The 7,883-nt window shown below is 34.7% G+C and overlaps 1 pseudogene; it reads right to left on the reverse strand.

Annotated features, from left to right (window-relative positions):
* LOC137630016 (cuticle protein 7-like) lies at nucleotides 1-1,785 on the reverse strand (annotated as a pseudogene).
* Between the last annotated feature and the right edge of the window lie 6,098 nt (nucleotides 1,786-7,883).

Below are 7,883 nucleotides of genomic sequence, written 5' to 3' on the forward strand. Positions count from 1 at the left end.
TTAGGCGTAGACTGGTGCGGGTGGGTAGGAGGCCTCTCCTTCATAGGCCACGTCGGCGACATAGCCGTTGTCGTGGTCGGCGGTGAAGATGACGATCTGGGTGCGACCGTCGGGGAGGGCTACGCGGTACGACCCGGAGGTGACCTGACCGTCGCTGCTCTCGTCGTGAGCGAAATCGTTGCCGGTTGAGTCGTCCTTGACGGCGTAGGCGAAATCGAAGGGCATGCCTGGCTACTTGTAGGACGGGGGAGGGGCTCCATACGCTGGAGGGGAGTCGGGAGCTGGAGCGCAGCAAGCTACAGCCAGGAGGGCGGCAATGACGAAGAGCTGGAAATGAGAAAAGGAGATCAGTTTCATTTATTGAAGTTTTGTTACTTTAAAGTTCATTTGGTTAACATAGTCATCGAATGATATACCCAGAAGGAATTTAACTATGGTTGGTAGTACCAAGGATAAAGAAAGGCAAATGGCTAGTGATCTCTTTAAAAAAAAAATAAAAAAACGTTAAAAACTGGAAGGAAGATACCTCTTTCACCTATCAAAACGTAAGGGAAAGGGGCTCATGTATATATATATATATATATATATATATATATATATATATATATATATATATATATTATAATATATATACAAAGGCATAAGACTTGTCCTTCCACTCCTGTCTGTTTTTGGTATTTCTATGCTATTCTATACAACAAATTTTCTTAGCTCATTAATCCATCGTCTTCTCTTCCTTCTACATCGGTTGCAATCTCTAGGGACCCATTCTGTTATTCTTTTGGTCCACTTAATATCTCTCATTCTCATTTGTCCTGTTCTTGTCCCCCTTTTTTTTTCTTGTTAAAATATTCTTTACTGTTGTTTGCTCTCATATCCATGTTGTTCTTTTTCTGTTTCTTAGTATTAATGTCATCATAATTCTTTCCATAGCTCCTTTGTGTTTTAACTAACTTATGTTCTGATACTTTAGTAAGACTCCAATTTTCTGATGCATAAGTTGATACTGGTAGGACCATCTGAGTAAATAGTTTTCTTTTGAGAGAAAGTGGCATTTTGGTTTTCATAATCTCATTTTGTTTACCAAAAACTCCTCTTCCCTCGGTTATACTTCTTTTAGTTTTGTGTGTAATTTTGTGTGTGTCTGTGTCTATGTCTGGAAGTTTGAGTATAAGATGAAGACAACAGACTCCTACTTGAAGTTAGTTCCGGTTAAAAAACTTGGGGAACCAAAAATGATGCATCTTAGTATCTCTCCCATTGACGAAGCTGATATAATTTAGCACTTTAGGAATACAGATCTTTTCCTCACTTTTTTTTTTTTTTTTTTTTTTTTTTTTTTTTTTTTTTTTTATGGTGTTAGGTTGTGGATCCCAGTGGCCTTTGTGTTTAAGGCTTTAAATTATCTTTCATAAAACACCTAGATCTACTCATAACTCTTCCACTTCCTATGGCTAGAGATGATTGATCAGATGAAGGATGTCAAATCCATAGCTACACTTCAAATGTAAAAACATTTTCTTTACACTGGAAACTACAAAAGACTGGTTGCTATCTTATGTAATTCTATTTAACATTACACAAAATTTGAGATAATTACTTCCCAGAAATGTAGATGGAATTAATATTGGAGAAAACTACTCCTTTCAGAATTTAAAACGTTATCCTTAAAACTTATGAATTTGATCATAACTTTGGACCTCTCATGCTTAAGAAATATAATTCTGATCGACTCCAAGTCGAAACAATTAGCACAATGCAGAGCTATCTCACCTTAGCAGACATGTTGATGATATGAATAAGCTGAGGAAATGATGTTGAAGTGTGAGCAACACTCCCTTTTTATACTTACTGACGACTCTTCCAGCTTCCCGTTTTCTGTTACCCTTTTCCAGTTTCATTGACCTGCCAGCTGTTGCATTAGGAAGACAACTTCGTTTTCAGTATAACCTCTTTCCAGGAATTTGAGTAAAGAAATTAATTTTTGAAAACTAGAAAAGAAATATAAACGAATTTTTTTTTACTTCAAAACGGATATTTCCCAGAAAAAGGGCAACTGTAATAAAATTACTTTCACTTATAATTGAAAATCAATTGAAATAAAAGTAAATCCCTCAGTTAGTAGATTTTATAATTCAAGGTATTACTGTTAGAGTTTAATGGAGATTAATAAAAAAAAATTCGTATTTGCAGATCGTATAATTTTTTCTCTTTGTGTCTGAATAAAATTTCAGATTTGAAGATTCATGATTCTTCCCAGAAAAAAAAAACTTTTCTTTAGTCATATTTTAATTTGGAGAAATAATGTAAAGAATATGAGATTCCATTTTCTCTTAAAACTACGATTACAATTCTCTGCAATTCATCTTTACTTATATCTGAGGTTAAAGTACAAATAAATGTGGTTAGTATTAGCTTAAGAACCACTGCAAGAAAAAATGCTTTTAAATTAGCTTGCTCCTTTTCGCTAATTGTTCTGGCAAGTTGCTCAAGTTGATTTTACTTATTTTTAGATGCAATTATTTCCCCAATATCTTTATTAATTTTTGCATATTTTTAATGTTTTTTTTTTATTATTCGTAATAATTTAGCTTCACGTATTTTGAATTCTTGAAGTCAAGTGCTAGATATGCAATTGAAATCATTAGATGGGAGTAACAGTTAAAAATTGGCCAAGAAAAGAACCACATGTTTTCTACAAACAACACTCCCCCGTTTATAATTCTTTCAAATCATCCTAGAGGCTATAAGAGAAGTTTCAGCATACTTTTCTGTGCCATCCTATCTTCAAGGACTATCTCAAATAAAGGCTTAAACTGCATAGAGTCCAGCACACTGTACTGCAAAGCACCAAGCAGAAACTCGCCAGAAGAACCCTCTGAAATTCTGTTAGTGACTGCTTAAGAAACTAAGACTTAAGATCAAAATCATTAAAAAGCTTATACATAAGGGCTTCATTATGAACACAGTCAAAAACAGCGCTAGAAATTATTATTAAAAGTTCAGCCTCTAATTCATGTCATTCCTTAGCCTAGGTTCTTCTGGAAGCCAAAGTGTTGATTTGGGGCACTTTTCTGTAGCAGTTCGAAAGGAAGGGGAAGGATATTTGATTGGGGCAATTGTTTATTCAATCAGGTGAAATGTACCATATTCAATACTTTCAAAATTAAAATATACAAGTGCGATTTTAGAACAGGTTTTTTTGTGGAATATGTATAAATGTATATATATATATATATATATATATATATATATATATATATGTATATATATACAGTATATGTATATGCAGTATATGTGTATTTTTATATATATATATATATATATATATATATATATATATACAGTATATATATACGCAGTATATGTATATATATACATATAAATATATATATATATATATATATATATATATATATATATATATACGCAGTACATTTATATATATATCTATATATATACAAATATACAATATATATATACATCTCTCTCTCTCTCTCTCTCTCTCTCTCTCTCTCTCTATATATATATATATATATATATATATGTATATATATATATGTATATATATGTATATATATACGTATATATATATGTATATATATATATATGTATACTTATATATATGTATATATATATATATATATATATATGTACACTTTTGTGTGTATTTATATGATGAGAACGAACTTGTGGTAGTATTTTTGTGGTATGAGAATGGAAGTCATTAGTGTAAAACTTAATAAAACTGATTAGGACTTTAGAGTAAAAACTGGAGTCTTACAAATTAAAGATAGATGTTGAGGTTAGTTTCACAACCATCCTCTCATAAGGCCCAAGGTGAGGAAGCTTCAGAAAACTGATATATTCTAAGATGGTGTCAAAAATGTGTTATGTCTTTGTGTCTTTAAAGTGGAACTGCACCCAAATGCCAAAATAGGGTTTCGTCATGATCAAGAAGGTTCAGTAAGGTGGAGATGCCACTGGTCAGTTTCCGTATACTAATCCTTGAAGTCACCTCGGAGGAAAGATAGGTTCTCTTGGGTAGAAAGGACCAAAGCCTTTTCCCGTCCCGTCTCATGACCGCCATAGCCTTCATCATCTCCTCCTACGCCTATTGACGCAAAGAGACTCGGTTGGATTTCGCCAGTCGTCTCTGTCTTGAGCTTTTAACTCAATACTTCTCCATTCATCATCTCCTGCGTCGCGCTTCATAGTCCTCAGCCATGTAGCCCTAGGTCTTCCAACTCTTTTAGTGCCTTGTGGAGGCCAGCTGAACGTTTTGTGAATTAATCTCTCTTTGGGTGTGCGAAGAGCATGCCCAAACCACCTCCATCTACCCTTCATCATTATCTCATCCCTGTATGGCACTCGAGTTTAATTTCTAATCCTGTCCTTCCATTGAACTCCCAATATCCTTCTGAGGGCTTTGTTCTCAAATCTACAAAATCTATTGGAGATTGTTTCATTGTCATACCGTGACTCATGTCCATATAATACTACCGATCTCACTAAACTGATATTAAGCCTGATTTTTTATATGTAATTTCAGACGATTTGATTTCCAAATTTTACTTAACTTAGTCATTGTCTGATATGCTTTTTTCAATCTCTCACTAAACTCTAGTTCTAAACACCCTGTATTAGAGACCATAATTTCTAAATACTTAAATGATTCTACCTCATTTATACTTTCTCCTTCCAATGATATTTCATCTTCTATTGCATATTCTTTTCTCATCATCTCTGTCTTTCTTCGATTTATCTTACGTTTATAAATTCTCACTTTATCATATTTTCGTTAAAAGATTTTTTATCAACACAGCTTACAGAAAAAAGAATAAATTTCTCTTTCATAATGTCAAATATATTATCAAAATTTGAGTTGTCCTTAATTGTTGACCCGCATCTTTGAATTTCTGAGGTCATTGTGAAGACAAAATTGCAGGGATTCTGCAACTGAATCAGTAAGTACTTGGGCTGCTATTTAACGTTCATTTTTCCTTCGATCACTCTATATGAGCAAATGTAAGTTTATTCCTTAGTTACAAACCTTCATTAGCTTGCATATTGTGCAATCTTTCTATATTCTATTTTCTCCATCAATCAAATGTTTATCGCCAAACGAGTTCTTTACCAAGTTCAACATGTGGCAGGGATTAAAGAAGATGCAGACTGCTTGCTGAGTTATGGAATGTGGGAATGAAGTTTTGTAATCAGTATGGTCTAAAAAACATCCCATTTGTTTTATCATTGCATCATTACTTGACAGACCATCAAATGTCAATGATTAATAGTAATCCGAGTTGAATGAAGCCGACTTCAACATTGCTGAAACAAATTTACTCGTTCGTGAGAGCCAAAACCTGCAATGAGGAAATATGCAACAAGCAATTTCCAGCAACCATTTACTGAAGTTACCTTTAATACATGAGTCTTTCTAGCTAAGGGAATATTATCATTATCTATTATATGCACATGATAATTTTTACCATCCCATTCTACCTGCTGTTTGATTGTCATTTCATCTATGATTAAAAATCAAATTTAGTGTTTTCCCGTTGTCAATGTTGCGTCAGCTTTCATATTTAATGCTGAAAAAAGGGAAATTGGTGAACCCAAGTTGCCCATCCACTTGGCACTACTTCAAAATTGTTCTAGGATTCGGTGAACGCGTATCAAAAATTTTCAGATCATAGCAGTATGCATGCGGGGAATAAAATTGAAGGATGCGAGTAAAACTTCTCAATTCTGGGGAATTGTTACCCCAAGAAGAAAGGTTTAAAAGAAAAAAAGAAGAAAATAAAACTGTAACACTGCCAGTGCCAGCACACTTTTCTAATGCGTCCAAACTAGTGGGGCACATGGAAGATTTACTTCGTAATTCATCATCATCATCATCGTCATCTCCTCCTGCACCTATTGATGCTAAGGCCCTCGATTACACTTTGCCAGTTTTCTCTATCTTGAGCTTTTAATTCAATAATCCTCCATCCATCATCTCACAATTCACGCTTCATAGTCCTCGGCCATTTAGGCCAGGGTCTTCCAACACTTCTAGTACCTTGTGGAGCCCAGTTAAATGTTTGGGGAACTAATTCACATAAAACGTTATTCAAATCATGATTCTTTTTGACAAGATGGCATTTTGATTGCTGGAATAGTTTTGTCTTTTTATCATAATGAGTATATCTTAGCTTGAGCATCACTGAGTTTTCACTTTAAATACTTTGCCTCAGTTACAGTCATTAAATTTTTACTGCAAGAAACATGATCCCCTACTAGGCACTCTGTTGGAGGTTTTCTTCTAGGCGTTCTTTTATCTTGAGATGATCAGGGAAAGATTCCAATATGGTGGATATAGCTCCGATGTGCAATCGAACCTTGGAGAGCGATTATTTAAAATCTTCCTAGTTGAAATTCTTCTAACAATACGGGAATGCTCATTTGAAGAAGGTTTCACGTCATATTGCTCGAACCCATCTTTTGGAAAACTGCAAGCTAATACATAAAATATGATCTTTAACTTGAACAATTGTGCCTGATCTTGTATTTTAAACCTCATAGGCCACCGTGATTTGGTAGGTCACACAACAGTGAATAAGATGAGTAAGTGTTTTACCCTGCACGTATCTTCCTTAATCCGGGAATGGGGCATCTCCAACTCATGAAAATCTCCTCAATATAACGACCTGTGATTTGTCAGTCATATAAACGGCTTGCATTTAGTATTGATTTTATTTAGGTAGAATCGTGAATGTTCCACTGATTTGGTCTACACTTAAAAATGCTTGATTAGTTTCCTTTGAAAATTATCCGGAAATTTATGGCTAGTCTAACTAAATTTATGTATGATAAGCTGAGAATCCTTTTTTCTCCTGATTATGATAGTATCGTTCCTACATGTTTTTGAATTTCCATTCTGAGAAACAATAAGAGGATGTTTGAAACACGATTTTCACATTCAGTTGTTTTATTAACAAATATAATATACCAAGAATATTATGGTATATCAAGTTGATTAAATCTTTTCATTGAGAAGATGAAAGAGAAAGAGCATTTATGGTATCCGAAATAATCTACATCATAGAATGTCGTTTAGAACTCCTTAGGCGTAGACTGGTGCGGGTGGGTAGGAGGCCTCTCCATAGGCCACGTCGGCGACGTAGCCATTGTCGTGGTCAGCGGTGAAGGTGACGATCTGGGTGCGACCGTCGGGGAGGGCTACGCGGTACGACCCGGAGGTGACTTGACCGTCGCTGCTCTCGTCGTGAGCGAAGTCGTTGCCGGTGTAGTCGTCCTTGACGGCATAGGCGAAATCGAAGGGCATACCTGGCTCCTTGTAGGACGGGGAAGGGGCCCCATACTCTGGAGGGGAGTCGGGAGCTGGAGCGGAGCAAGCTACGCCCATGAGGGCGGCAATGACGAAGAGCTGTAAATGAGAAAGGAGATCAGTTTCATTTATTGAAGTTTTGTTACTTTAAAGTTCATTTGGTTAACATAGGCATCGAATGATATACCCAGAAGGAAATTAAATGTGGTTGGTAGTACTAAGGATAAAGAAAGGCAAATGGCTAGTGATGTCTCTGAAAAAAAAATAAAAAACGTTAAAAACTGGAAGGAAGATACCTCCTTCACCTATCAAAATGTAAGGGAAAGGCCTCATGTATATATACTTATATATATATATATATATATATATATATATATATATATATATATATATATATATATATATATATATTATACATATATATTGTATATTATATTATATAGTATATATTATATTATATTATATTATCATTATATATACAAAGGCCTAAGACTTGTCCATCCATTCCTGTCTGTTTTTGGTATTTCTATGCCATTCTATACCCACAAAT

The sequence above is a fragment of the Palaemon carinicauda genome, chromosome 38 (assembly GCF_036898095.1).
Source record: "Palaemon carinicauda isolate YSFRI2023 chromosome 38, ASM3689809v2, whole genome shotgun sequence".
Classification (NCBI taxonomy): Eukaryota; Metazoa; Arthropoda; class Malacostraca; order Decapoda; family Palaemonidae; genus Palaemon; species Palaemon carinicauda.